We start from the raw sequence: 12,756 nt of genomic DNA on the forward strand, positions 1-12,756 counted from the left end.
GCGAGCTTCATGATTTTTTTTATAACTAATGCTGTGAAACTTGAATAAATGAGCAACGATAACCTGCAAGCCTATGGCCTCCGTTCCTTCATTCATCTGTCACAGTCTGCCAGCCAGGGGGATGGATGGTGATCGGTTGACCCTGAATGGATCAAGAGGACCCTGGGTCACTGTCCCACAGTGATTTACCCCCTTCTTGCCCCGGAAGAGCAACATTTACCCATTATAGTCAACAACTCATTATGCGCATATTAGCTCTTACCTTCCATGGTCACATTTTCTTTCTTACATTCCAACATTGTGTGAGTCAGTTCTAGGGTAAACTTTTCTACTTGAACAAGTTTAAAGTATTTTTGAAAGTGCCCCAAAACGGATGACTGGTTGAGGAAACTTTGGTACATCTATACAATGGAATACTATGCAGCTGTTAGAAAAAAGGAAGTCAAGAATTTTGTAGTTAAGTGGATGGGCATGAAAAGTTTCATGCTGAGTGAAATGAGTCAGAAAGAGAGAGACAGACATAGAAAGACTGCACTCATCTATGGTATATAGAATATCAGAGTGGGAGACTAATACCCAAGAACTGTAGAAATAAGTACCAGGAGGTTGACCCCATGGCTTCGCGGCTGGCCTCACGTTCCGGGGAAAGGGCAACTCAGAGAAGCGATCACCAACTACATTGTAGTTGAAGGCCATGTGGGGGAAGGGAGTTGCGGGCTGAATGAGGGCTAGAGACTGAGCACAGCGGCCACTCAACACCTTTATTGCAAACCACAAGAGCTAATTAGAGAGAGAGAACAGAAGGGAATGCCCTGCCACAGTGGCAGGGTGGGGTGGGGGGGAGATGGGATTGGGGAGGGTGGGAGGGACGCCGGGTTTACGGGTGGTGGAGAATGGGCACTGGTGAAGGGATGGGTTCCCGAACTTTGTATGAGGGAAGTATAAGCACAAAAGTGTATAAATCTGTAACTGTACCCTCACGGTGATTCTCTAATTAAAAATAAATAAATTATAAAAAAAAAGTATTTTTGAAAGAAACCTAGAAAAAAAGAATAATGTTTATTTTCCTGGTACTGCTAAGGTTTTCCCTATACTGTGACTTTGAACAAAACTCACTAATACAAAAAAAAAAATAGTAGAAGGATGCTAACTGTGAAAAATCTCATTGTCCAGCATTCAATACATTCTAATCCTTCAGATGTTGAAACCACAGATTTTTTTTCAGAGTGGGAAGAAATATGCCATGACAATTCTTGTATAATGGATCTAAGGGCAATTATCCATCACCTCCTTCAACAATAAGTGGGTGGCAGACACGCAAATGCTAATCCTTGGAGAAGGGAGAGGGGAAATAGTTAAATATTTCTGAGGGTGTAAAATCACGTCTTGGGGAAGAAAACCATCAATTCTGAGATCTGGGTTACCTGTAAAAAAAGAAGAAAAATTTAAAAATCTAATAGGGAGGAAAGAGCATTTGTTTCTTTATCCTTTTCCTTTTCTTCTATCCCAACTGTCACTCTTCTGCACACCAGTACATGCAAGTCTCCCACAATTTAAGATAAACCTACCTCCTTCTCCAAGCAGTGAAATTTCTCTTTTACTTCTTCACGTCCCCAAGCTCCCTGACCAACCAATACTGAATTTCCCCTCACCGCTCCACTCTTGCAAGGCTCCAGCCACATGCTTGGGGCACTTCTAAAGTTTCTCTCCTCGGACCTGTTGCAATTCTTTAATACTTCACTTGTGGGACCCCCGGTTTCCTCATTTTCCCTCATCTTTCTTTCTGATGCTTCCTATTCTCAATAGTCTTCTCACCTCTTTTAAAAATCTAATATTCCTCACATTTCTTGCTGATGTTTCTGTAGTTACTTTACACTCCTCCTTATCCATCCTTCTTCCAACTGTAATATTCTTCCCTGTCATTGGAAAGTTTCTCCTGAGTGATAATATGAGTACCCAGGATTTCATCTGCAACATGCAATAATAATCCCGAAATTCATTTTTATTAATTTTTATTAGTGAATCATCGTGGGGTACAGTTACAAACTTATGGACTTTCATGTTTGTATTTAGTTTACATCCTTCCACCAGTGCCCATTCTCCTCCACCAATGATCCCAGTATCCCTCCCACCAGCCCCATCCCAACCCCCACCACCCCACCCTGCCTCTGTGGCAGGGCATTCCCTTTCTAACATAAATATCCCTGGACTTAATTACTAAAATACAGAAATCCTAAACCGCGCGGCCACTACTGTGGCCGCACGACTGCATATCTCTTCATTCTCAGCAATGGAAAACTAATTATCAAATGCTTCCTTGTCAGTAGAACTGGTTTTTTTTTGTGGCGGTGGGGGGGAAACTCCAACAACAACAGTGAGTTTTGTGTTGAAATATGGAATGTAATCAAGGTAAAGACTCCAACATCAGGGATGTGGAAGAGAACAAGAGAAATGTGATAATTTTTAAAAGTTCCTTAGCAGAATGAATAGAGGCAATTCTGATTACTGCCCCGCTGTGGTTTCAAGAGATTTCTCTGATTCCACTCTCATTTTTGGAAACCAAAAAGTCACCTTCTGAACAAACCCTATGCCAATACAGTCAATAAAAATAAAAAACAGGGACTAGAGCGATAGCATAGCGGGTAGGGCGTTTGCCTTGCACGCGGCCAACCCGGGTTCGATTCCCAGCATCCCGTATAGTCCCTCGGACACCGCCAGGAGTAATTCCTGAGTGCAGAGCCAGGAGTAACCCCTGTGCATCTCCAGGTGTGACCCAAAAAGCAAAAAAAAAAAAATCTTATAATTTCTTAGAGCCAGGGGCCAGAGAGTTAGTAGAGTAGCTAGACCGTCCCATAAATCCCACCACAAGTGATCCGTGAGCACAGAGTGAGGAGAAAGTCCTAAACACTTCTGGGTATAGCCCCAAATTTTTAAAAAATAAACCCAAGAGTATGCACTTTATAGTAGCAGGATAAGAATATCTACCTCTTTGCAACTGACATTTACAACATCTATGTTGGACAGGGCAGAAAGAACTAAGGTAAAAATTCAATAGGAAACTCTGCCTGGAATAGTTTTTTCCATTTCCTTTTCTGCTTGGTCATCCCAAACTAGGTGCCTGCACTTACAAAGACCTGAAGAATACTGTTAACGAATAGATATTTGTCCTCACTTATCCAACAGTCTGATGTCGACAATGATAACCTCTAGGTTTCACTAAAGTGAAATGCTAACATGTGCGTATACATATACTCTTTACTTTCTCCAAGTGAGTTGGTTTCATTATTTCATGGAAGAGTAACATTAAGCAAACAAAGCACCAAGTTTCCAATGGATGCCTATTGGTTATGTTTGGCCTAAAGAAGACTTCAGCCTGCTGGTGAAATCCATTATTAAAATACCAGTGTCTGCGATGGGGGAGGCAGAACCGGCCCTGCCTCCTGCGCAAATGAGACCCCGAGCAGTCGCCCATGGACAGCTCCTCCGCTCCTGAACAGCCATGATCCCAGCGCCACAGAAACCAATCTCAGAATGCAGCAGCTGCTGGCAGAAATACCTCTGGACTTAATACCAGAATTCCAAAACTGGGCGGCCACTTTCACGACCATGCAACATCATATGCTCTTTTGTTACCAACAATATAAAACATACAATCTAATGATGCCATTCCGACAGGTCTGATTGTGGGAGGAAAAACTCCAAATAATGATAGTGAGTTTTCTGTCAAAAATTGAATGTAATCAAATTAAGGAAAGAGTAAAGTGAAAATCATCTGCCACACAGGCAGAGGGGGAGTGGGAGGGATATGCTGGGGTTATTGGTGGTGGAACATGTGCACTGGTGAAGGGATGGGTGTTTGAGCATAGTATGACTGAGACTCGATCCTAAAAGCCCTGTAACTGTTCTCACGGTGACTCAATTAAAAAATAAATTATAAATAAACAAAATAAAATGCCAGTGTCAAAAGGATGCTATCTCTTCATATAAGGGAGATATTCCATCTAGATTCAATTAGCTACTTACTGATAAAGGCAATTAGAAGAGTGATTTTCAGCAGCAGAAGAATCAGCAAAGAGGCGAGAAGTAGTTTGAGGAAACCAGTGTTACTTTTGCAAGGGTTAGTCTTCTCCTTTGCAGCTGCAAGAGAAATCAAATTAAGTTCATCAGTAATAGTCAGGCCAGTCCTTCCTCTTTTCTTTTTTTTGTGATTAATACAAAGGATATGACACTTAAAAGAAAAGGAAATCATAGTATTCATTGTAGAAACTTAGGAAAATACATAAGAGCATTAGTTCCTCCATTAAGGATTCCTACTTTTAATATTTTGATCTTAAAGCATCTAAATATTAAATATTCATATGTCACCTAATTGCAACATATGAATATTTAATATTATATGTTAATATTAACTAAAATATTAACTAAATCACATTAATGATATAACTATATAATTAAATCTAAATCTGATTTAACTATTTCTTATTAAAATATGTAATATTTCACTCCAGCAACATTTTACAAAATGACTGGATCACCATATATTATTTGATAATCTACTTTTTAACACATGGTAGGTAATTTTTACTTTTCAGATTTAAAATATTATGGAATTTCAGAGGGTTATCTTCATATTTGCATATGTACATATGTTTGATCATACCTACCACCAAAGTTCTATCGCCATTCCCCACCAGAAAGATCCTTCTACCCGCAGTTTTTCTTCAATATTCCTTTTTGCATTTGCATAGTTCTTCAGTTTATAGGCTACTAATTATCTAGATTTTTTCCCAAAAATTTTTATAAATATATAATATACAATGCCATAGCAGCTAAGTCTTTAGAATCAATCCTAATCACGACATCTCTAGGGAGACCCCAGAATGAAAGAATCATGTTCTCTTAGACTGAAGGAGCAAAATGATAGTGGACAGAGAAAAGCAGAAAAAAGGAAAAGTGAATCAAGTACAAAGTGTCAGTTATACGGTAGAGGAAGGAAACTAGACTTCTGGCAGCGATTCTAGCAGATGCTGAGTTGTAGTGTTATAGACTCCAAGCCTATAGGATGTCACAAAGCCCTCAGTTCTTTTTTTTTTTAAATTTTATTTTTTTATTTTTTTTATTTATTTATTTTTAATTAGAGAATCACCGTGAGGGTACAGTTACAGATTTATACACTTTTGTGCTTATACTTCCCTCATACAAAGTTTGGGAACCCATCCCTTCACCAGTGCCCATTCTCCACCACCCGTAAACCCAGTGTCCCTCCCACCCTCCCCAATCCCATCTCCCCCCCACCCCACCCTGCCACTGTGGCAAGGCATTCCCTTCTGTTTTCTCTCTCTAATTAGCTGTTGTGGTTTGCAATAAAGGTGTTGAGTGGCCGCTGTGCTCAGTCTCTAGCCCTCATTCAGCCCGAAACTCCCTTCCCCCACATGGCCTTCAACTACAATGTAGTCGGTGATCGCTTCTCTGAGTTGACCTTTCCCCGGAACGTGAGGCCAGCCTCGAAGCCATGGAGTCAACCTCCTGGTACTTATTTCTACAGTTCTTGGGTGTTAGTCTCCCACTCTGTTATTCTATATACCATAGATGAGTGCAATCTTTCTATGTCTGTCTCTCTCTTTCTGACTCATTTCACTCAGCATGAAACTTTTCATGCCCATCCACTTAACTACAAAATTCTTGACCTCCTTTTTTCTAACAGCTGCATAGTATTCCATTGTATAGATGTACCAAAGTTTCCTCAACCAGTCATCCGTTCTGGGGCATTCGGGTTTTTTCCAGATTCTGGCTATTGTAAACAGTGCTGCGATGAACATACATGTGCAGATGTTGTTTCGATTGTACTTTTTTGCCTCTCTGGGATATATTCCCAGCAGTGGTATTGCTGGGTCAAATGGGAATTCAATATCTAATTTTTTGAGAGTCGTCCAAATTGTTTTCCAGAAGGGCTGAACCAGTTGGCATTCCCACCAGCAGTGAAGAAGGGTCCCTTTCTCCCCACATCCTCTCCAACAGCGGTTGCTTTTGTTCTTTTGGATGTGTGCTAGTCTCTGTGGTGTGAGGTGGTATCTCATGGTTGTTTTGATCTGCATCTCTCTGATGATTAGTGATGTAGAGCACTTTTTCATGTGCCTTTTGGCCATTCGTATTTCTTCCTTGGTAAAGTTTCTGTTCATTTCTTTGCCCCATTTTTTGATGGGGTTGGATGTTTTCTTCTTGTAGAGCTCAACCAGTGCTTTATATACCATTGATATCAACCCCTTATCTGATGGGTATTGTGTAAATATCCTTTCCCATTCTGTGGATAGTCTTTGTATTCTGGTCACTGTATCTCTTGCGGTGCAGAAGCTTTTTAGTTTAATGTAGTCCCATTTGTTGATCTCTGTTTTTACTAGATTGCTTAGTTCCGTGTCACCTTTGAAGATACCTTTATCTTCAATATCGTGGAGGGTTTCGCCGACCTTGTCTTCAATGTACCTTATGGTTTGTGGTCTAATGTTGAGGTCTTTAATCCATTTTGATCTGACTTTTGTGCATGGTGTCAGGTCAAGGTCTAAACCCATTTTTTTGCATGTGGTTGTCCAGTTGTGCCAGCACCATTTGTTAAAGAGGCTTTCCTTGCTCCACTTCACATCTCTTGCTCCCTTATCAAAGATTAGATGGTCATACATTTGGGGTTGTGTGTAGGGATATTCCACCCTGTTCCATTGGTCTACGGCTCTGCCTTTGTTCCAGTACCATGCTGTTTTAATTGTTACTGCTTTGTAGTAAAGTTTGAGGTTGGGGATGGTGATGCCTCCCATCATCTTTTTCCCAAGAATTGTTTTAGCTATCCTTGGACGTTTGTTATTCCATATGAATTTTAGGATTGCTTGATCCATTTCTTTGAAGAATGTCATGGGTATACTTATAGGGATCGCATTGAATCTGTATAATGCTTTAGGGAGTATTGCCATTTTGACAACATTGATTCTCCCTATCCACGAGCAGGGTATATGTTTCCATTTCCTCATGTCCTCTTTGATTTCATGGAGTAGCGTTATGTAGTTTTCTTTGTAAAGGTCTTTTACTTCCTTGGTTAAGCTGATTCTGAGGTACCTGATTTTCTGGGGCACGATTGTGAATGGGATTGCTTTTTTCATGTCCCTTTCCTCTGCCTCATTGTTTGCATATATGAAGGCCATGGATTTTTGGGTATTGATTTTGTAGCCTGCAACTTTACTGTATAAGTCTATTGTTTCTAAGAGTTTCTTAGTAGAGGTTTTAGGCTTCCCTAGATATAGTATCATGTCGTCTGCAAATAGTGAGAGTTTGATTTCTTCCCTTCCTATCTGGATGCCCTTAATCTCTTTTTCTTGTCTAATAGCTATCGCAAGTACTTCCAGTACTATATTGAAGAGGAGTGGTGAGAGTGGGCATCCTTGTCTTGTGCCTGATCTCAGAGGAAAGGCCCTTAGTTTTTCCCCGTTGAGGATAATGCTTGCCGTAGGCTTGTGATAGATGGCTTCGACTATCTTGAGGAAAGTTCCTCCAAACCCCATTTTGGCGAGGGTTTTCATCATGAAAGGATGTTGGATCTTGTCAAATGCTTTCTCTGCATCTATTGATATGATCATATGGTTTTTATCTTTACTTTTGTTGATATGCTGGATTATGTTGATTGATTTCCGAATGTTAAACCATCCTTGCATCCCTGGGATGAATCCCACTTGGTCGTGATGTATGATCTTTTTGATGAGTTGTTGGATCCTATTTGCTAGTATTTTGTTGAGGATCTTCGCATCGGTGTTCATCAGGGAAATTGGTCTGTAATTTTCTTTCTTAGTGGTGTCTTTGTTTGCTTTTGGTATTAGGGAGATATGTGCTTCATAGAAACTGTTTGGGAGAGTTCCTGTTTTTTCAATTTCCTGGAAAAGTTTGAGGAAAACAGGCAATAGGTCTTCTTTAAATGTTTGGAAGAATTCGCCAGTGAAACCATCTGGGCCTGGAAAGCCCTCAGTTCTTAACCTGTATGTTGCAACCCGTATGAGGCCTCAGAACGAATATGAACATCATGAAGAAATTGACAATCAATGAGCAACAGGATGACAGTGACACAGTGACAGTGTGTCTTATTTTTCTATAATGAGCACTTCCATGTATACTAATATTTTATATGCAGTTTATGTTAGAGGAAGAAGGAATTTTCCTGAGCATTCTTCATATTTCCACGTTTTTTGAAAAGTGAGCAATCATGATCACACACATATAGTTTCTTAACTTCTTATACTCTATATGCTCTTTTTCTTTCTGTTTTTCTCTGTGTGTAAGAATATTACATGCTACTCAAATTCCTTGCTCTACTCCCCAAAACTGTATTTAATCCATCTTGGAAGTTAGTATTTAACGAATCTTTTGGGTGAGGCCAGAAAAACAGTACAGGAGGTAAGCCCCACTGGGAGCAATTCCTAACTACAGAGACAAGAGTAACTCCTCCGGTGTGGCCCCCTGATCCCCTCCCCAAAATAATATATAATTGTATGATGGCAGAGATATTTCCCTTGAAATGTAATGAACTATTTTTATAAGACTTTCCTGACTTTAATCTGTGGTGGCCTTTTGTTATCCCTGAGTCCACAAGTATAAGTAATACACCAAATCCTGCAAAACCCTCTTCTCTAACTAACCAAGGAATGGAGTCCATTCATTCATTCATCAACGGTCCTGCATTAGGCCGATGGTTACAAGAGCTGAACACCGATCTCTTGACTGTCTACTCACTCATCCCCACAAGACAGAACAACGCTCAACTAAACAGCCCTTCCCTTAGCATGACTGGGTCGGGGGTGAGGGTTCATTCTCACACCTCACTTTTGGGAGAGTCACACCCCTTCCTGCTTCGTATTAGACAACTCCAGCTACTAACAACCTGCCTTTCCCAACTGCATCCAATAGAAAAAAATAGCAACTAATGTCACCTATGCTTCTCTGACACTCTTCCTTTCCCATCCTTCATCTCCTTATGAACTTGCAGAAAGCGTTTCTTACCTGCAGGAGCCTCTGATGGGGTGGCTGAGGACTGGGCTTCGTTCATGAATCTCACTTCACCGTAACTGTTCTCTGTCGTCATATTGAGGAGAGACGCTCTGCTCTCTTCACACCAGCCTCGCTGTCACTCTGAGAGCAACTGAAAGCAGCACTGCAGGACCACTGCGGTCCCACCAATCACACAGGCTCAGAGGAATCGCATGACAACTAAAACCCTCAGCCAGAGGTGTGATCCCCAAGACCAACACAGCAAAAAATCATAGCCCTTAAATTCAGTAGGAAAAAAAATGTAATAAAAACAGGAACTTGAAAACTAAATAGAAGATATGGGAGGGAAAAGAAAAGGGGAACGTTTTTTTGAGTCACATATTTATTCCCCATAGTTGCATGGGTGTGGCTTGGGCACTGGTGGAGATGGGGTGCGGTGGTCAGTGGGGTGTCCCCCACTGCCCTGACTAAGCTCAGGGGCCCATGGGCCTGTCCCAGGTGGAACCCTCTGCTCTCCCTCCTGGAGGTGTCGAGTGACACCAGGGATCCATAGGCCACAGTCAAGTGTCTGGGCTGACCCAAAGGGACACAGGAAATGGACACCTATGCATCCCTCCAGAAGCCCTGGCACAGGGCCACTGCAAGGGGGCGTGGGGCAACACCTGCCTGGTTAGGGGCAGGGCAGGGCTCAGGTGTCTCTCTCTCTCTTTCCACTCTCTCTCTCTCTCTCTCTCTCTCTCTTTCCACTCTCTCTCTCTCTCTCTCTCTCTCTCTCTCTCTCTCTCTCTCTCTCTCTCTCTCTCTCTCTCTCCTTTCGGGCATTGTGGTTTGCAATCAGATACTGAAAGGTTATCTGATATATCCCTTTACCTACTTTTAACCCTCAGTTCTTGCCCAGCGATTAATGTCATCCTTGTCGCTTCTCTCTCTTACCTACCCTCTATCGTAGTTGAGTCTTAGACATGTATTGCTCCAGCACCAATCCCAGACCAGTGTCAACTTCCTTCCACTGTGTCCCCATGCTCCCTCCCTCCCCCCACCCTGCTTCCTTGGCAGGCACACTTAAGTTTGGTTGTGGGAGTTAGGATCCCACGTGCCCAGTGTTGTTGGTTTTGTGCTTTGTATCTGTCTCACACCTCTACATGACTGATGGTCCAACAACAACGAACCAACTTTCATCGTAGGGGACTTGAGCAATAGTACAGCAGGTAGGGGACTGGCCTTACATGAGGCCAACCTGGGTATGATCTCCTGAGACCCAGCAGGAGGAGCACAGAGACAAAAGTAAGCCCTGAGTTCATCTGGATGTTGTCAAAATACATGTTTTTTTAAAAAAAAAAAAAGAAGAAAATGGTATGACACTAATACCCAATGCCATGGAAAATGGACCAGGAGGACTGGTCAATGGTTTGGGAGATGGAAGGTAGTTAAGATAGAGGAGGTAGGGCTGGAGCAATAGTACAGTGGGTAGGACGTTTGCCTTGCACACGGTTGACCAGGGTTCAATCCCTAGCATCCCATATGGTCCCCCAAGCACTGCCAGGAGTAAATCCTCCTGAGTGCAGAGTTAGGAGTAACCCCTTAGCATCGCTGGGTGTGACCCCCCCCAAAAAAAAATAAAGCCAACAAACAAGATAGAGGAGGATCCACTATGACAATGATCATTCTGGACAAGGACCAAGTCTTGAAAGCAGGTAAAAGGATATATGTATATATATACATACATATATATATATATATGATAACCTTTCAGCATCTTCTGTTTCACAAACCATAATGCCTAAAATGAGAGCGAGAAAAAGAAAGAGAGTGAGAAGAGAGGTGCATGCCATAGAGGCAGGCTGGGGTGGGGGGTGGCATGAAGGGATGGGAGGGAAACTGGGGTGAATATTTATACCTATAATATCTATTTATACCTGATACCTATAATAAATACTAACAGAGATCAGAGCTGCGTCCCAAAATCCGGACTATATGTTTTCCCCTGGATATATCCGTTGGAGGTTCCAGAGTCATTCAACAATCAATACGCCCCCAAACTTAAATGACCATCGTGTCTCTCACACCTGCTACTCCTGTATCTAGACACCTGAGATCTACATCAGTATCTTAACATCTGAGAGTGCAAAAGTCTCTAAATACCTTGATTGAGTTACCAAGGGAGAATTCTAGCCACTCTTATGCCTCAGATTTGAGTACCAACCCCAGACTCTGACCAAAGTGCTCATGCCCTTCCAGCTGATATCTTCTTTCCTTAGAAGCTGAGTTGTCTGCAACTTGCTCCTAATTCATCTGTATGAATGGTATCAGTCAGACCAGGGAGCCTCCCAACTAAGTCAGTCCAACCCAATCAGAGAATCATGAACTGAACAGTTATTTTAACATAAATTTAGATCATTAGATTATTATTATTAGATTATCATTACATTAGCCACTCCTGTGGGAACACTGATATAAAACAAATTGATTTAGGGCCAGACCTGAGGGCTGGTGGAGAAAATGGAGACAGTGTTGGAGGGAAGGTGACAGTGGTGGTGGGATTGGGGTTGGAATATTGACCTGTAACAAATGTCACTGTCACTGTCATCCCGTTGCTCATCGATTTGTTAGAGCGGGCACCAGTAACATCTCTCATTGAGAGACTTATTGTTACTGTTTTTGGCATATCCAATACGCACGGGGAGCTTGCCAGGCTCTGCCGTGTGGGCTCCATACTCTCGGTAGCTTGCCGGGCTCTCCGAGAGGGGCAGAGGAATCAAATAGGGGTGGGACGCGTGAAAGGCGAATGTCCAACTGTTGTGCTATCGCTCCAAATGTGTCATGCGCAAATATAAATCACGGTATTTAAATGAAGTGGGAATATTAAAGTGAATCTCTGTACAGGAGTGATAGTAAAGGTGAAGAGGCGTTTCGCCTTGCACTCAGTGGACTCGGGTTCTCTTCCTGGCACCACCCCTGAGAGTAAGCCCTGAGCACTGACGGGTGTAGCCCATAAAAAGAGAGAGAAAGGGGGGTGGTGAGGAGGTGAGCGAGAGAGAGAGAGAGAGAGAGAGAAGAGCCCCCTCCCCGTGAAGCCACAGCTCCAAATGAAAACACACTGAGCAGTGCAATGCAAACCGTAGCCACTGACCCGAGCCTCACTGGGAACCACCCTGTTGCTTTCTTTCTCTGTCGGAGCAACAGCACAGGCAGTTACTGGAGGGCAAGCAGGGAAGGTCCTGAGAAACTGGAGAAAACCAAGTGCAGAAACTGGAAAACAGCTGAGAGCACGGAATAAACTGCAAGCTCAGAGTTAGGCTATTACACCGACATGCAGAGCAGAGCTCCTGTTTGGCCAGCTGTGACCCCCAGACTCTAATTCCTTCTTCCTAAATAGGAGAGTCATCCTTTGATTTCCCGACTCATTCAAAATACGCGTATTGGTTCCTATGTCTCATAAGAATACAGTGATATTGGGGCTGGAGCGATAGCACAGCGGGTAGGGCGTTGCATGCTGCCGACCTGAGTTCGATTCCCAGCATCCCATAGGGTCCCCTGAGCACCACCAGGAGTAATTCCTGAGTGCAGAGCCAGGAGTAACCCCTGTGTATTGCTGGGTGTGACCCAAAAAGAAAAAAAAAACTAGTGATATTTCATTTCTTATTTTTTCAAGTGCTCCAAAGAACACTCATTCTCTCACTTCCCGTAATCTCCGTGGAGGGCCGAGCTCTACACCACTGCTCAATCCATTGTTTGCCT

At 42.6% G+C, this 12,756-nt stretch overlaps 1 protein-coding gene across 1 annotated transcript in view; it reads right to left on the bottom strand.

Moving 5' to 3' along the window:
• LOC129405897 (basic proline-rich protein-like) overlaps positions 1 to 12,756 on the bottom strand; it is a gene marked incomplete at its 3' end in the record, with an annotated part of 105,119 nt that overhangs the window by 86,036 nt on the left and 6,327 nt on the right. The window lies entirely within an intron of this gene.

Source organism: Sorex araneus, chromosome 6, assembly GCF_027595985.1.
Source record: "Sorex araneus isolate mSorAra2 chromosome 6, mSorAra2.pri, whole genome shotgun sequence".
Classification (NCBI taxonomy): Eukaryota; Metazoa; Chordata; class Mammalia; order Eulipotyphla; family Soricidae; genus Sorex; species Sorex araneus.